Source organism: Sceloporus occidentalis, unplaced genomic scaffold (genome assembly GCF_023333645.1).
Source record: "Sceloporus occidentalis isolate IW3139 unplaced genomic scaffold, rSceOcc1.0.p SCAF_21, whole genome shotgun sequence".
Taxonomy (NCBI): Eukaryota; Metazoa; Chordata; class Lepidosauria; order Squamata; family Phrynosomatidae; genus Sceloporus; species Sceloporus occidentalis.
In genome coordinates, this window is record NW_028317001.1 from 5,707,237 (window position 1) to 5,725,504 (window position 18,268).

At 48.3% G+C, this 18,268-nt stretch overlaps 1 protein-coding gene and 1 pseudogene across 2 annotated transcripts in view; both read left to right on the forward strand.

Moving 5' to 3' along the window:
* The window catches only part of LOC149301480 (uncharacterized), a 228,908-nt gene that overhangs the window by 147,251 nt on the left and 63,389 nt on the right, over nucleotides 1-18,268 (forward strand). The window lies entirely within an intron of this gene.
* Nucleotides 1,977-18,038, forward strand: LOC149301482 (uncharacterized; annotated as a pseudogene). Its single transcript, XR_016272210.1, has 2 exons — nucleotides 1,977-2,077; nucleotides 14,724-18,038. The product of XR_016272210.1 is annotated as an uncharacterized LOC149301482 (transcript).

Below are 18,268 nucleotides of genomic sequence, written 5' to 3' on the forward strand. Positions count from 1 at the left end.
AGGTCTGGCTCATGTGTTGGTGGATGGCAAGCTCCAGGAAAAGAGAGTCCCTCTGAAACTCTAGGAGGAACTTCCTGAGAGTAAGGGCTGTTTAGCACTGGAAGACATTGCCTTGGAGCGTAATGGAGTCTCCTTCTTTGGAGGCTGCCTTTAAGCGGAGGCTGGATGTTCATCTGTCAATGGGGCTGCTTTGATGGAGAGTTCCTGCATGGCAGAATAAAAGGGTTGGACTGGATCAGGGCCCTTCTTGGGGTCTCTTCCATTTCTATGAGTCTATGGTTCTAGAATAAAGTGTATACAGCACAGAGGCAGAGTTTGTGTATGTGTTTACATTCATATATCCATATAGACTAAGCATAGAATATATTGTATAAAGTACTGTATAGGGGCAGGCTTTGTGTCTCTGTGTGTGTGTGTGTGTGTGTGTGTATAAGTACTTTTATAAACCTAAATGTAGATAGAGATCTTTCTAAATAATCTCTCTCTCTCTCTCTCTAATCTAATTTTGGAGTCCATTTTCTGGGTGGGGCTTTTGAGGGCGCCTTTCCCTCAGAGTCTTCAGAGGGTCCTCTCTATGGTTGACGCCATTTTAGGGCCGGGCGGAAGTGGGGCCTCCTTTGGGCTCTGGCTCCGCCCCCTTCCTCCTTCTCTGCGTGGAAATCGTTGCCTGGCGGAAGTGGGAGGGAGAGGGCTCTGCTTCCGGTTGTCCAAGGAGGAGGAGGAGGAGGAGGAGGTAAGTGGGCCTTTCCCTCTTCTTCTGGGCCTTTGGGGATGATGGGATAGGAGATCTCTCCCATAAAAAGACCTCCAACATTTGGGGGAAGGATGGGGCCTGAGTATGGAGCGTAATAGCAATGATCACGATAAAGCTGCCGCCTCCCTTTCGCCCTGGGCTTCCCTTCTCCTTTCCTGGTTTGCAGACAAAGGCAGCCTTTGGAAGGAAGAGCAGCTGGGCCTCCAGAACCAGAACCAGAGGGACCTTGCCTTGGAAAGTGGGATCTGGGGAGAGGGAGGGAGGGAGGGAGGGAGGGGGCCAGGATCTGAGGGGGCCATTAAGGGAGAATGAGTGGGCCCTGCCTCCCGCCTCCCTCTTCTGGGCCTTTGGGGGATGATGGGATAGGCGACCCTTCCCATAAAAAGACCATGGACGTTTGGAGGGGGCTGAATATGGACAGCAGACTATGAAGGTCCCAAAGGAAGGAAGAGGTCCTCTTGGACTGCATCCCCCAGAATCCCCTGGTCAGAATGGCTCTAAAGAGGGGATTATGGTTGTTGCATTCATTCCTGAAGAGGAAATATTGCTCATCCACTCAGGACTCCTTCCTCTCGGACTGCATCCTCCAGAATCCCCTGGTCAGAATAGCTCTAAAGAGGGGATTCTGGGTGTGGCCATCATCCCTGAAGAGAAGGCATTGCTCCTCCACTCAGGACCCCTTCCTCTTGGACTGCATCCCCCAGAATCCCTGGAGCTTGGTGCAGAGACAAGGGGATGTCTTAGTGCTCCTTCCTCCTGGATCCTGGGATCTGGAGCTTCTTGGAGGGTCTGAGGATTGCCCAAAAGATACCTCTACCATCAGAGTTCAGGGAACTGGGCTGGAAAGTCCTAAGGGCCCCCAAAACTGCAGCCTCCCAGAGTCTCTAGGAAGATCCCCTCCTCCATGGGCAGATGCCCCTGGACCTGCTTTGGCTCCCCCTGGTTCATGGGGGGCAGGGAAGGGGCTGCTTGGCACCCAGTGGGTCAAGGGTGTTCTTTGGGAAGGGGAAACCCCTGCACCCCCAAATAGATCCATGATCAGAAGAGGGCTCAGACAGGGGGGTCCCACTGGGTCCCATGGTCCAGCAGGAAGGAGGGGGGCCCTTTCCCAGACCCCTTTGAGGGTTCCATCTGGGCCCTGGGGCCCCTTCTCCTCTCTGCAGGGACTTTTGGGGAAGCAGAGCCTGACTTGCCCCCTTCCCTTCTTCCTCCCCACAGGAAATCCCAAAGAAAGGAAGAGGAGCTGCGCATTCGGACATCAGAGAATGGCAAAGGAGAAGGAGCTCCGAGGGAAGATGGAGGAAGAACAGTCCCCAGAGAAAGGTAACTGAGAACCCAAGAGAGAAGGAAAGAGGGGGACCCAAAGGGTGCTCAGCAATGGTTCCTTTTCATCCTGGAGAGAAGTGACCAGTGGGGTGTCCAGTGGGGCTCTGTCCTGGGCCCAGGGCTATTCCACATCTTTATCAATGACTTGGAGGACAGAATTGGGGGCATACGCATCAAATTTGCAGATGACACCAAATTAGGAAGAGTAGCTAATACTCCAGAGGACAGGATCAAGATTCAAAATGACTTGAATAGACTAGAAAGCTGGGCCACAGCTAACAAAATGAAATTCAACAGGGGGAAATGTAAGGTACTCCACTTAGGGCAGAAAAATGAAATGCACAGATATAGGATTATGGGGGACAGCTGGCTGAACGATAAACGTATACGTGTGAAAGGGATCAAGGAGTCCAAGTAGACCACAGGTTGAACACGAGTCAACAGTGTGATGCGGCAGCTAACAAGGCCAATACAATTTTAGGCTGCATCAGTAGAAGTACAGTGTTTAGATCAAGGGAAGTAATACTGCCACTATATTCTGCTTTGGTCATGTCCCACCTGGAATATTGTTTCCAGTTCTGGGCACCACAATTCAAAAAGGATGTGGAGAAATAGGAGCCATGAGTCCAAAGGAGGGTGACTAAAATGTGAAGGGTCTGGAAACCATGAAGCCCCATGAGGAACGACTTAGGGAGCTGGGGATGTTTAGCATGGAGAAAAGAAGGTTAAGAGGTGATATGAAAGCCCTGTTTAAATATTTGAAGGGATGTCATGTTGAGGAGGGAGCAAACTTGTTTTCTGCTGCTCCAGAGACTAGGACCCAATGGAGCAATGGATGCAAGCTCCAGGGAAAGAGATTCCACCTCAACATTAGGAGGAACTTCCTGACAGTAAGGGCTGTCCGACAGTGGAATACATTCCTTCCTCGGAAATTATGGTGGAGTCTCCTTCTTTAGAGGTCTATAAACAAGGCTGGATGGCCATCTGTTGGATATGCTTTGATAGAGATTTCCTGCATGGCAGGGGCTTGGACTGGATGGCCCTTGTGGTCTCTTCCACCTCTATGATTCTGTGATTCTCTGCCCCATGGCCTTCTCCCGCTGGCCTCTCTCAGTCCCAGGTTGGCCTTAGAGAAAGGGAACTGACCACCAAGAGAGAGAGAAAGAAAAAGAGGGACCCCCAAGACCCCTTATTCTCTGCCCCATGGCCTTCTCCCTCTGTCCTATCTCAGTCCCAGGTTGGCCTTAGAGAAACGGAACTAACCACCAAGAGAGAAAGAAAGATGGGGACTCCCAAGACCCCTTCCTCTCTGCCCCATGGCCTTCTCCCGCTGTACCTCTCAATCGCAGGTTGGCCTTAGAGAAACGGAACTGACTCCCAAGAGAGAAAAAAAGAAAGAGGGGGACGCCAAGACCCCTTCCTCTCTGCCCCATGGCCTTCTCCCTCTGGCCCCTCTCAGTCCCAGGTTGGCCTTAGAGAAAGGGAACTGACCCCCAAGAGAGAAAGAAAGAGGGAGACCCCCAAGACCCCTTCCTCTCTGCCCCATGGCCTTCTCTCTCTGACACTCTCAGTCCCAGGTTGGACTTAGAGAAAGGGAACTGACCCTGAAGAGAGAGAGAAAAAGAGGGGGAACCCCAAGACCCCTTCCTCTCTGCCTCATGGCCTTCTCCCTCTGGCCCTCTCAGTCCCAGGTTGGCCCTAGACAAAGGGAACTGACCCCCAAGAGAGAGAGAGAGAGAGAGAGAGAAAGAGGGGGATCCCCAAGACCCCTTCCTCTCTGCCCTATGGCCTTCTCCCTCTAGACCCTCTCAGTCCAAGCTTGGCCATAGAGAAAGTGAACTGATCCGCAAGAGAGAGAGAAAGAAAGAGAGGGACCCCCAAGACCCCTTCCTCTCTGCCCCATGGCGTTCTCCCTCTGGCCCCTTTCAGGCCCAGGTTGGCCTTAGAGAAAGGGACCTGAACCCAAGAGAGAGAGAAAGAAAGAGGGTGACCCCCAAGACCCCTTCCTCTCTGTCCCATGTCCTTCTCCCTCTGGCCCCTTCAGGCCCAGGTTGGCGTTAGAGAAAGGTAACTGAGCCCAAGAGAGAGATAAAGAAAGAGGGGGACCCCCAAGATCCCTTACTCTCTGCCTCATGGCCTTCTCCCTCTGGCCCCTCTCAGTCCCAGGTTGACCTTAGAGAAAGGGAAATGACCCCCAAGAGAGAGAGAAAGAGGGGACCCCCAAGATCCCTTCTCTGCCCCATGGCCTTCTCCCTCAGACCCCTCTCAGTCCCGGGTTGGCCTTATAGAAAGGAAACTGACTCCCAAGAGAGATAAAAAGGGGACCCCCAAGACCCCTTTTCTCTGCCCCATGGCCTTCTCCCTCTGGCCCCTCTCAGTCCCAGGTTGGCCTTAGAGAAAGGGAACTGACCCCAAGAGTGAGAGAAAGAAAGATGGGGACCCCCTGGACCCCTTCCTCTCTGGACCATGGCTTTCTCCCTCTGGCACCTCTCAGTCCCAGGTTGGCTTTAGAGAGAAGGAACTGACCCCCAAGAGAAAGAGAGAAAAAGAGGGGACTCTCAAGACCCCTTCCTCTCTGCCCCATGGCCTTCTACCTCTGGCCCGTCTCAGGCCCAGGTTGGCCTTAGAGAAAGGTAACTGAGCCCCAAGAGACAGAAAAAAAAGGGGATCCCTCAACCCCTTCCTCTGTGCCCCATGGCCTTCTCCCTCTGACCCCTCTCAGTCCCGGGTTGGCCTTATAGAAAAGGAATTGACCCCCAAGAAAGAGAAAAAGGGGACCCCCAAGACCCCTTTTCTCAGCCCCATGGCCTTTTCCCTCTGGCCCCTCTCAGTCTCAGGTTGGCCTTAGAGAAAGGGAACTGACCCCAAGAGTGAGAGAAAGAAAAATGGGAACCCCCTGGACCCCTTCCTCTCTGGCCCATGGCCTTCTACCTCTGGCCCGTCTCAGGCCCAGGTTGACCTTAGAGAAAGGTAACTGAGCACCAAGAGAGAGAAAAAAGGGGGACTCCTCAAACCCCTTCCTCTGTGCCCCATGGCCTTCTCCCTCTGACCCTCTCAATCCCAGGTTGGCCATAGAGAAAGGGAACTGACCCCAAGAGAGAGAGAGAGAGAAAGAGAGGGACCCCCAAGACCCCTTACTCTCTGCCTCATGGCCTTCTCCCTCTGGCCCTTCTCAGTCCCAGGTTGGCCTTAGAGAAAGGGAAATGACCCCCAAGAGAGAGAGAAAGAGGGGACCCCCAAGCCGCCTTCCGCTCTGCCCCATGCCCTTCTCCCTCTGGCCCCTCTCAGTCCCGTGTTTGCCTTATAGAAAGGGAACTGACTCGCAAGAGAGAGAGAAAGGGGATCCCCAAGACCCCTTTTCTCTTCCCCATGGCCTTCTCCCTCTGGCCCTCTCAGTCCCAGGTTGGCCTTAGAGAAAGGGACCTGACCCCAAGAGAGAGAGAAAGAAAGAAAGAGGGGACCCCCAAGTCCCTTCCTCTCTGCCTCATGGCCTTCTCCCTCTGGCCCCTCTCAGTCCCAGGTTGGCCTTATAGAAATGGAACTGACCCCCAAGAGAGAGAGAAAGAGGGGACCCCCAAGACCCCTTCCTCTCTGCCCCATGCCCTTCTCCCTCTGGCCCCTCTCAGTCCCGTGTTTGCCTTATAGAAAGGGAACTGACTCCCAAGAGAGAGAAAAAGGGGATCCCCAAGACCCCTTTTCTCTTCCCCATGGCCTTCTCCCTCTGGCCCCTCTCAGTCCCAGGTTGGCCTTAGATAAAGGGAACTGACCCCAAGAGTGAGAGAAAGAAAGATGGGGACCCCCTGGACCCCTTCCTCTCTGGCCCATGGCCTTATCCCTCTCTCCCTCTCAGTTCCAGGTTGGCTTTAGAGAAAGGGAACTGACCCCAAGAGTGAGAGAAAGAAAGATGGGGACCCCCAAGACCCCTTCCTCTCTGCCCCATGGCCTTCTCCCTCTGGCCCCTCTCAGTCCCAGGTTGGCCTTAGAGAAAGGGCGCTGACCCCCCGAGAAAGAGAGAGAAAGATGGGACCCCCAAGATCCCTTCCTCTCTGCCCCATGTCCTTCTCCTTCTGGCCCATCTCAAGCCCAGGTTGGCCTTAGAGAAAGGGAACTGACCCAAAGAGAGAGAGAAAGAAAGAGGGGGACCCCCAAGACCCCTTTCTCTCTTCCCCATGTCCTTCTCCCTCTGGCCGTTCTGAGGCCCAAATTGGCCTTAGAGAAAGGGAACTGACCCCAAGAGAGAGAAAGAAAGAAATAGGGGGACCCCCAAGACCCCTTCCTCTGCCTCATGGCCTTCTCCCTCTGGTCCCTCTCAGTTCCAGGTTGACTTTAGAGAAAGGGAACTGACCCCCAAGAGAGAGAGAAAGCGGGGACCCCCAAGTCCCCTTCCTCTCTGCCCCATGGCCTTCTCCCTCTGGCCCCTCTCAGTCCCAGATTGGCCTTAGAGAAAGGGATCTGACCCCAAGAGTTAGAGAAAGAAAGAGAGGGACCCCCAAGACTCCTTCCTCTCTGCCCCATGGCCTTCTCCCTCTGGCCCATTTCAGGCCCAGGTTGGCCTTAGGGAAAGGGAACTGAACCCAAGAGAGAGAGAGAGGGGGGGGGACCCCCAAGACCCCTTCCTCTCTGCCCCATGGCCTTCTCCCTCTGGCCCATTTCAGGCCCAGGTTGGCCTTAGAGAAAGGGAACTGAACCCAAGAGAGAGAGAGGGGGGGGGGAACCCCAAGACCCCTTCCTCTCTGCCCCATGACCTTCTCCCTCTGGCCCCTCTCAGTCCCAGGTTGGCCTTAGAGAAAGGGAACTGACCCCTAAGAGAGGGAGAAAGAAAGATGGGGACGCCCTGGACCCCTTCTTCTCTGGCCCATGGCCTTATCCCTCTGTCCCTCTCAGTCCCCGGTTGGCCTTAGAGAGAGGAAACTGCCCCCCCAAGAGAGAGAGAGAGAGAGAAAGAGAGGGACCCCCAAGACCCCTTACTCTCTGCCTCATGGCCTTCTCCCTCTGGCACTTCTCAGTCCCAGGTTGGCCTTAGAGAAAGGGAAATGACCCCCAAGAGAGAGAGAAAGAGGGGACCCCCAAGCCCCCTTCCGCTCTGCCCCATGCCCTTCTCCCTCTGGCCCCTCTCAGTCCCGGGTTGGCCTTATAGAAAGGAAACTGACTCCCAAGAGAGATAAAAAGGGGACCCCGAAGACCCCTTTTCTCTGCCCCATGGCCTTCTCCCTCTGGCCCCTCTCAGTCCCAGGTTGGCCTTAGAGAAAGGGAACTGACCCCAAGAGTGAGAGAAAGAAAGATGGGGACCCCCTGGACCCCTTCCTCTCTGGACCATGGCTTTCTCCCTCTGGCACCTCTCAGTCCCAGGTTGGCTTTAGAGAGAAGGAACTGACCCCCAAGAGAAAGAGAGAAAAAGAGGGGACTCTCAAGACCCCTTCCTCTCTGCCCCATGGCCTTCTACCTCTGGCCCGTCTCAGGCCCAGGTTGGCCTTAGAGAAAGGTAACTGAGCCCCAAGAGACAGAAAAAAAAGGGGACCCCTCAACCCCTTCCTCTGTGCCCCATGGCCTTCTCCCTCTGACCCCTCTCAGTCCCGGGTTGGCCTTATAGAAAAGGAATTGACCCCCAAGAAAGAGAAAAAGGGGACCCCCAAGACCCCTTTTCTCAGCCCCATGGCCTTTTCCCTCTGGCCCCTCTCAGTCTCAGGTTGGCCTTAGAGAAAGGGAACTAACCCCAAGAGTGAGAGAAAGAAAAATGGGAACCCCCTGGACCCCTTCCTCTCTGGCCCATGGCCTTCTACCTCTGGCCCGTCTCAGGCCCAGGTTGACCTTAGAGAAAGGTAACTGAGCACCAAGAGAGAGAAAAAAGGGGGACTCCTCAAACCCCTTCCTCTGTGCCCCATGGCCTTCTCCCTCTGACCCTCTCAATCCCAGGTTGGCCATAGAGAAAGGGAACTGACCCCAAGAGAGAGAGAGAGAGAAAGAGAGGGACCCCCAAGACCCCTTACTCTCTGCCTCATGGCCTTCTCCCTCTGGCCCTTCTCAGTCCCAGGTTGGCCTTAGAGAAAGGGAAATGACCCCCAAGAGAGAGAGAAAGAGGGGACCCCCAAGCCCCCTTCCGCTCTGCCCCATGCCCTTCTCCCTCTGGCCCCTCTCAGTCCCGTGTTTGCCTTATAGAAAGGGAACTGACTCACAAGAGAGAGAGAAAGCGGATCCCCAAGACCCCTTTTCTCTTCCCCATGGCCTTCTCCCTCTGGCCCTCTCAGTCCCAGGTTGGCCTTAGAGAAAGGGACCTGACCCCAAGAGAGAGAGAAAGAAAGAAAGAGGGGACCCCCAAGTCCCTTCCTCTCTGCCTCATGGCCTTCTCCCTCTGGCCCCTCTCAGTCCCAGGTTGGCCTTATAGAAATGGAACTGACCCCCAAGAGAGAGAGAAAGAGGGGACCCCCAAGACCCCTTCCTCTCTGCCCCATGCCCTTCTCCCTCTGGCCCCTCTCAGTCCCGTGTTTGCCTTATAGAAAGGGAACTGACTCCCAAGAGAGAGAAAAAGGGGATCCCCAAGACCCCTTTTCTCTTCCCCATGGCCTTCTCCCTCTGGCCCCTCTCAGTCCCAGGTTGGCCTTAGATAAAGGGAACTGACCCCAAGAGTGAGAGAAAGAAAGATGGGGACCCCCTGGACCCCTTCCTCTCTGGCCCATGGCCTTATCCCTCTGTCCCTCTCAGTTCCAGGTTGGCTTTAGAGAAAGGGAACTGACGCCAAGAGTGAGAGAAAGAAAGATGGGGACCCCCAAGACCCCTTCCTCTCTGCCCCATGGCCTTCTCCCTCTGGCCCCTCTCAGTCCCAGGTTGGCCTTAGAGAAAGGGCGCTGACCCCCACGAGAAAGAGAGAGAAAGATGGGACCCCCAAGATCCCTTCCTCTCTGCCCCATGTCCTTCTCCTTCTGGCCCATCTCAAGCCCAGGTTGGCCTTAGAGAAAGGGAACTGACCCAAAGAGAGAGAGAAAGAAAGAGGGGGACCCCCAAGACCCCTTTTTCTCTTCCCCATGTCCTTCTCCCTCTGGCCGTTCTGAGGCCCAAATTGGCCTTAGAGAAAGGGAACTGACCCCAAGAGAGAGAAAGAAAGAAATAGGGGGACCCCCAAGACCCCTTCCTCTGCCTCATGGCCTTCTCCCTCTGGTCCCTCTCAGTTCCAGGTTGACTTTAGAGAAAGGGAACTGACCCCCAAGAGAGAGAGAAAGCGGGGACCCCCAAGTCCCCTTCCTCTCTGCCCCATGGCCTTCTCCCTCTGGCCCCTCTCAGTCCCAGATTGGCCTTAGAGAAAGGGATCTGACCCCAAGAGTTAGAGAAAGAAAGAGAGGGACCCCCAAGACTCCTTCCTCTCTGCCCCATGGCCTTCTCCCTCTGGCCCATTTCAGGCCCAGGTTGGCCTTAGGGAAAGGGAACTGAACCCAAGAGAGAGAGAGAGAGAGAGAGAGAAAGAGGGGGACCCCCAAGACCCCTTCCTCTCTGCCCCATGGCCTTCTCCCTCTGGCCCATTTCAGGCCCAGGTTGGCCTTAGAGAAAGGGAACTGAACCCAAGAGAGAGAGAGAGGGGGGGGGGAACCCCAAGACCCCTTCCTCTCTGCCCCATGACCTTCTCCCTCTGGCCCCTCTCAGTCCCAGGTTGGCCTTAGAGAAAGGGAACTGACCCCTAAGAGAGGGAGAAAGAAAGATGGGGACGCCCTGGACCCCTTCTTCTCTGGCCCATGGCCTTATCCCTCTGTCCCTCTCAGTCCCCGGTTGGCCTTAGAGAGAGGAAACTGCCCCCCAAGAGAGAGAGAGAGAAAAAAAGTGGACCTCAAGACCCCTTCCTCTCTCCCCCATGGCCTTCTACCTCTGGCCCGTCTCAGTCCCAGGTTGGCCTTAGAGAAACGGAACTGACCCCTAAGAGAGAGAGAGAGAAAGAAGGGGACCCCAAGACCCCTTCTTCTCTGCCCCATGGCCTTATCCCTCTGTCCCTCTCAGTCCCAGGTTGTCCTTAGAAAAAGGAAACTGACCCCCAAGAGAGAGAGGGAGAAAGAGGGGAGCCCCAAGACCCCTTCCTCTCTGCCCCATGTCCTTCTCCCTCTAGCCACTCTCAGGCCTAGGTTGGCCTTAGAGAAAGGGAACTGACCCCAGGAGAGAGAGAAAGAAAGAGGGGGACCCCCAAGACCCCTTCCTCTCTTGCCCATGGCCTTATCCCTCTGGCCCCTCTCAGTCCCAGGTTGGCCTTAGAGAAAGGGAACTGACACCAAGGGTGAGAGAAAGAAAGAGGGGGACCCCTTCCTCTCTGCCCCATGGCCTTCGCTCTCTGGCACCTCTCAGGCCCAGGTTGGCCTCATGGCCGCCGCCTCTGCAAAAGGGCCGGGTGGCTGCCTGGAGGCCCTTTGGCCTGCAGCGCCAACCGGCTTTCCCGAGGTGGCAGTGATGAGGCTGAGGTTGCTGTGCTGCAGGCCAGGCTTTGGCTTGCTCGCGGCTGCTGCCGCTGCCTCCGCAAAAGGGCCAGGTAGTCACCCGTCCCTTCTACGGAGGCAGCGGCGAAGAAGTAGAGCCGCTGCCCAGCCTTGGCCTCACCGCTGCCTCCTCCTCCTGGCCCTTTTGCGGATTTGAGCATGGCAAACCTGGGCGTTGTTCCCAGTGATGGCGCCCATGCACACACATCGCCATTGGAAACAAAAGTCCCTCTCCTCCCTTACCTTTCACCGTGGGAAAGGCCAAGTGCTGGTGCTGGAAGCCTTGAAGCGCCTTCTGCGCTCCCTCCTCACCACCGCCGCAGAGGGAAAAGCAGTGGTAGTGCTGAAGGCCAAGCCTCAGCCTCCTTGCTGCCCTCGCAGAAGGGCTGGATGGTGGTGTTAGATGCCTCTTGCCCCCCAACACCACCGCCACTGGGCGTTTCCCATGGTGGTGGCGTGAGGAGGGCGAACAGAAGTGCCAGAGGTCTACAAGGCATCCAGCACCGTCACCCGGCCTTCTCGCCGCCTCCGCCACCACAGAAGGACCGGACACCGGTGTTGGAGGCCAAGAGGTGGCGGTGAGGAGGCCGGGTGGCAGTGCTGGGGGCCTTGCCCTCCTTGCGGGAAAGGCCCGGTGGCGGTGGTGGTGGGAGCCAAAAGTCCCATTAAATACAATGACATAGCAAAATGGTGTCCCTTATAAAAATGGAAAATCAAGGTTTGACATTTGAAAATTATACTTATATTTTGAATATTTTCAAGCCGTGGATGCTTGAATCCATGTATAAAAATCCATGTATAAGAAGGGCCAACAGTAAAAGATATTAAGGTAAAGCAATAAATTCATAAGAGAGATGGAAAAGTGATCCCAGGTCAAAGGAACTCAAACCTTTTTGTTATGTGTATTTTACAAAAAAAAAAGGACATGTAAGTTTTCTGTCTCGTTGGACATGTCTGATGTTGGCTGTTGGTATGTGGTTATTTATGTTGGACTGAATGTCAATAAAAATATAATTTAAAAAAATATTTGCGTGAATGAAGAGTCTCATATTCTAAAGAAGTAAATCAGAATGGGGAGATTGGCAGGGAATATTAAAGAAACAAAGATAAAAGTAAATAAAAATTCGGATCATAACCAAGTCCATTTGGAGTTATTGAGAAAAGAAAGTGATTATAGATGGAGATTAGATGAATTGTTATTAAAAGAAAAAAGGACAGAAAAAGAAATTAGGGAACAAATAAAATTTTACTTTAAGGAAAATCTGGAAAAAGACACTAATATGAAAATTGTTTGGGATGCAGCTAAGGCAGTAATAAAGGGCCATTTGATAAAGAAAAAGGTGGGGAAAAAAGAAAAAGGAACAAAATGGGATAAAAACAATTTTGGAAAAAATACAAAGAAAGCAAAAAGAAAAAAATAGAAGACCCAAAGAATAATAAAATAGAGAGATAAGAGTTTTGAACAATCAACTCAATATAAAAATGACAGATGAAATTGTTAAAAAAATGAAATTTACAAGACAAAGACAGTTTGAATATGGAAATAAGGCAGGGAAATTTTTAACATATAAAGTTTAAAAAATGAGAGAAGAAAGACAAATCATGGCATTAAAAGGTAATAACGGAACAATTCAAAATCAGGGAAATATTTCATAGATACTACCAAAATTTATATAGGAAAGAAGATAGAAGTAAAAGAAAACAGGAAAATTTAGAAGAATATATAGGGAAAATAGAAAGAATCGACATGGAAAAAGAGTTGAATCAAACAATCACGAAGGATGAAATAAGAGAAGCAATCAGGAAAGGGAGGAAAGGTAAAGCTCCTGGTCCGGATGGATATACATTATATTTCTACAAAATCTTTCAAAGTGAATTATTAGAACCCCTTGAAAAAGTGTTTAATAAAATATTAACAGAAGGTATTCCCAACTCATGGAAAGAGGCGAATATAACTTTAATACCTAAGGAAGGAAAAGAATTGGATTGCCCACAAAATTATAGGCCTATTTCGCTACTGAACACGGATTATAAAATATTTACGACCATTCTAGCAGAAAGAATTAAAATAATCTTAAAAGATTGGATAAAAGAAGACCAATGTGGTTTTTTACCAGGTAGACAAATTAAACAAAATACAAGAATCATAATTGATCTAATTTAACATTATGACAAAAAAACAAGCAAAGAAGTAGCACTGTTATTCCTAGACGCAGAGAAAGCTTTTGATAATTTGGATTGGGATTTTATGTTAAAAGTATTTAAAAAAACTAGATTTAGGAGACAACATCACAAAATGGATAGAAGAATTATATAAGGAACAATCGGCCCGAATTATAGTTAATGGAATTAGATCAAAAGAATGTATAATAAATAAAGGAACAAGACAGGGATGTCCATTATCACCTTTACTATTCATAACATGTTTGGAGATACTCTAATAAAATTAGAGAAGAAAAATCAATACAAGGAACGAAAATTAAAGGTAGGGAGATAAAAGTAAGGGTGTACGCAGATGATGTGGTACTGGTGGTAGAGGACCCTATAGAAAATATACCTAAAGTTTTAAAAATATTAAATGAATTTGGAGATCAGGTGGGATTAAAAATAAATAAAGAAAAATCGGCTAGAATTACGTGCAATATGACAAAAAAGAAACAAGAAACACTTCAGGGGAAAATAGGAATTAGGATACAAAAAAAGTGAAATATTTGGAAATCTACATTACTAAGAAAAATAGTGATTTATTTGATAACAATTATAAAAAGGGTTGGCAGGAAATAAAGAAAAATTTGGAACAATGGGACAAATTGCAACTATCATTATTAGGGAAAATAGCATTAATTAAGATGTCCATCCTACCCAAAATCTTATTCTTATTTCAAAATTTGCCAGTAATTTACAATGATGGAATCTTTACAACATGGGAAAGGGATTTAAAGAGATTCGTGTGGGCCAGAAGGAAGGCAAGGATTAAGTGGACAACATTAATGGATGACAAAGAAAGAGGGGGATTAGGAATGCCGAATTTGAAATTATATTTTCATGCATGCTGTCTGGAATGGATTATCAATTGGATTGATTTAAAAGATGAACAATTATTAAATTTAGAGGGATTCAATTTAAGATATGGGTGGCATGCATATATGTGGTGGGGTAAGGTAGAATTAAATAAAGAGTTTAAAGAACATATACTAAGGAAAACGTTATGGAAAGTATGGATGAAATATAAGGAAAAAATATAGAGAGCATTGCCAGATTGGACCTCCCCACACGAAGCAATATTAAAGAAAGGCAGAATAGAAGGGAAAGATTGGTTGAGGTATAAAGATCTTTTAAAGATATCCGAAGGGAAATTACTAATGAAATCAAGAGAGGAAATGATTAGAGAAGGATATAATATAAATTGGTATTTATACTATCAATTAACAGAACGATATAAAGCAGATGTAAAGCAATTCGGATTAACACAAAAGAAGACGGAAATGGATTTGATATTATTAGATAAAGGGAGGAAGAAAATAGCAAAATTTTATAAATTAATACTAAAACTGGAACTAGAACAAGAACAAATAAAACATTGTATGGTACAGTGGGCGCAAAATATAGGGAAAAGTATACAATTTGATCCATGGAAAAGAGCCTGGAGACAAGATTTAAAATTCACATTATGCTCAGATATAAAAGAAAACTTTTTTAAAATGATGTATATGTGGTATAGAACTCCAAATAGATTGGCAAAGATATACAAAAATGATAAAGAAAATCGCTGGGGGTGCGATCAAAGTGTGAGAAGTCTCTTTCATATATGGTGGACATGTCCTACGATAAAGAAATTCTGGATTGAAGTACATAAGAGAATCAGGACAATAATACAAATGAACTTCCCCCTTATACCCGAAATGTGTTTATTAAACATAGTAGAAAATAAGACTCTAAGACAAAAGTTAAAACCACTTTTATATTTAATAACCGTCACCAGAATTACAATAGCTAAATATTGGAGAAACAGGGAAGTACCTAAAATTGAAAATTGATAGGAAAAATGTTGAGAAGTAACAGAGATGGATACAATGACTATGAAACTAAAAGAAGAAATATCGGAAGAGGAAAATCAAATATGGGTAAGAGTAAGAGAATAATTCAGATTGATTCCGTGCTTGGCTCCTAAATGCTTCTCTTTTTTCCTGGTGCAGGTAATGAGCAGCAGAGAGAGAACTATGAGGAGCCACCTGAGACATCAATGGAAATTATGGAGCCTTTCATGGAAAAAGAGGAGTTTGGAAATCAAAAGGAACTGAAAAGGAAAAGGGGAAACCAAAGGAAGAACGAGGAAAACAACTCATCTGCCTCTCAAGGTGCCGAATTTCCAGAACAACTGACTTTATACTCAGACCAAGATGAATGTCTTGCCTGTGGGAGAATGTGCAAATGCAAATCACAATTAAACATACTCTTCAGCGTTCCCATGGGAGAGAGACCATACAAATGCATGGAATGTGGGAAGAGCTTCAGTCAGAGTGGAAGTCTACATATACATCAAAGAAGCCACACAGGGGAGAAACCCTATAAATGCATGGAATGTGGGAAGAGCTTCAGTCAGAATGGAAATCTACATACACATCAAAAAACCCACACAGGGGAGAAACCATATAAATGCATGGAATGTGGGAAGAGCTTCAGTGACAGTGGAAGTCTACATAAACATCAAAGAACTCACACAGGGGAGAAACCTTATAAATGCATGGAATGCGGGAAGAGCTTCAGTTGGAGTGGAATTCTACGTGTACATCAAAGATCCCACACAGGAGAGAAACCATATAAATGCATGGAATGTGGGAAGAGCTTTAACCGAAGTGGACATCTACATCAACATCAAAGGACCCACACAGGGGAGAAACCTTATAAATGCATGGAATGTGGGAAGAGCTTCAGTCAGAGTGGAAATCTACATCAACATCAAAGAGCCCACACAGGGGAGAAACCCTATAAATGCATGGAATGTGGAAAGAGTTTCAGTCACAGTGGAAATCTACATCTACATCAAAGAATTCACACCGGGGAGAAACCATATAAATGTGTAGAATGTGGGAAGAGTTTTATTAAAAGTGGAGAATTACGTTTACATCAAAGGACCCACACAGGGGAGAAACCATATAAATGCATGGAATGTGGAAAGAGCTTCAGTCAGAGTGGACATCTACGTTCACATCAAAGAAGCCACACAGGAGAAAAACCCTATAATTGCATGGAATGTGGGAAGAGCTTCAGTGACAGTGGAAGTCTGCATTCACATCAAAGAACCCACACAGGAGAAAAGCCATATCAATGCATGGAATGTGGGAAGAGCTTCAGTCAGAGTGGAAATCTACGTCGACATCAAAGAACCCACACAGGGGAGAAACCATATAAATGTATGGAATGTGGGAAGAGCTTCAGTCACAGAGGAAGTTTGCATTCACATCAAAGAGCCCACACAGGGGAGAAACCATAAAAATTTGTATGAACGTGGGAAGAACTTCAGTTGCAGTGGTCATCTATGTAAACATCAAAAAACCCACACGTTGGAGAAACCGTATAAATGCATGGATTATGGGAAGAGCTACAGTGACCGTGGAAATCTTCGTAAACATCAAAGAACCCACACGGGAGAAACCTTATAAATGCATGGAATGCGGGAAGAGCTTCAGTCAGAGTGGAACTCTCCGTTCCCATCAGAGGACCCACACAGGGGAGAAACCATATAAATGCATGGAATGTGGGAAGAGCTTCAGCGACAGAGGAACTCTATGTAAACATCAAAGAACCCACACAGGGGAGAAACCATATAAATGCATGGAATGTGAGAAGAGCTTCAGTAACAGTGGAAGTCTACGTTTACATCAAAGAGCCCACACAGGGGAGAAACCATATAAATGTATGGAATGCGGGAAGAGCTTCAGTGACAGTGGTAATCTACATAAACATCAAAGAACCCACACAGGGGAGAAACCATATAAATGTATGGAATGTGAGAAGAGCTTCAGTGACAGTGGAACTCTACGTTTACATCAAAGAATTCACACCGGGGAGAAACCATATAAATGCATGGAATGTGGGAAGAGCTTTAATCGAAGTGGAACTCTACATCTACATCAAAGAACCCACACAGGGGAGAAACCATATAAATGCATGGAATGTGAGAAGAGCTTCAGTAAGAGTGGGAGTCTACATTCACATCAAAGATCCCACACAGGGGAGAAACCATATAAATGCATGGAATGTGGGAAGAGCTTCAGTAGGAGTGGAACTCTCAGTTCCCTTCAGAAGACCCACACAGGAGAGAAACCCTATAAATGCATGGAATGTGGGAAGAGCTTCAGCAACTGTGGAACTCTATATAAACATCAAAAAACTCACACAGGGGAGAAACCATATAAATGCATGGAATGTGGGAAGAGCTTCAGTAGGAGTGGAACTCTCAGTTCCCATCAGAAGACCCACACAGGCGAGAAACCCTATAAATGCATGGAATGTGGGAAGAGCTTCAGCAACTGTGGAACTCTATATAAACATCAAAAAACTCACACAGGGGAGAAACCATATAAATGCATGGAATGTGGGAAGAGCTTCAGTAGGAGTGGAACTCTCAGTTCCCATCAAAGAATTCACACAGGGGAGAAACCATATAAATGTGCAGAATGTGGGAGGAGTTTCATTGAAAGTGGAAAATTACGTTTACATCAAAGAACCCACACAGGGGAGAAACCATATAAATGCATGGAATGTGGGAAGAGCTTCAGTAGGAGTGGAACTCTCAGTTCCCATCAAAGAATTCACACAGGGGAGAAACCATATAAATGTGCAGAATGTGGGAAGAGTTTCATTGAAAGTGGAAAATTACGTTTACATCAAAGAACCCACACAGGGGAGAAACCATATAAATGCATGGAATGTGGGAAGAGCTTCAGTCAGAGAGTACATCTACATCTACATCAAAGAACCCACACAGGGGAGAAACCATATAAATGCATGGAATGTGAGAAGAGCTTCAGTAACAGTGGAAGTCTACATTTACATCAAAGAGCCCACACAGGGGAGAAACCATATAAATGCATGGAATGTGGGAAGCGCTTCAGCGACAGAGGAACTCTATGTAAACATCAAAGAACCCACACAGGGGAGAAACCATATAAATGTATGGAATGCGGGAAGAGCTTCAGTGAGAGTGGAAATCTACATAAACATCAAAGAACCCACACAGGGGAGAAACCATATAAATGTATGGAATGTGAGAAGAGCTTCAGTGACAGTGGAACTCTACGTTTTCATCAAAGAATTCACACCGGGGAGAAACCATATAAATGCATGGAATGTGGGAAGAGCTTTAATCGAAGTGGAACTCTACATTTACATCAAAGAACCCACACAGGAGAGAAACCCTATAAATGCATGGAATGTGGGAAGAGCTTCAGCAACTGTGGAACTCTATATAAACATCAAAAAACTCACACAGGGGAGAAACCATATAAATGCATGGAATGTGGGAAGAGCTTCAGTAGGAGTGGAACTCTCAGTTCCCATCAAAGAATTCACACAGGGGAGAAACCATATAAATGTGCAGAATGTGGAAGGAGTTTCATTGAAAGTGGAAAATTACGTTTACATCAAAGAACCCACACAGGGGAGAAACCATATAAATGCATGGAATGTGGGAAGAGCTTCAGTTGGAGTGGACATCTACGTTTACATCAAAGAACCC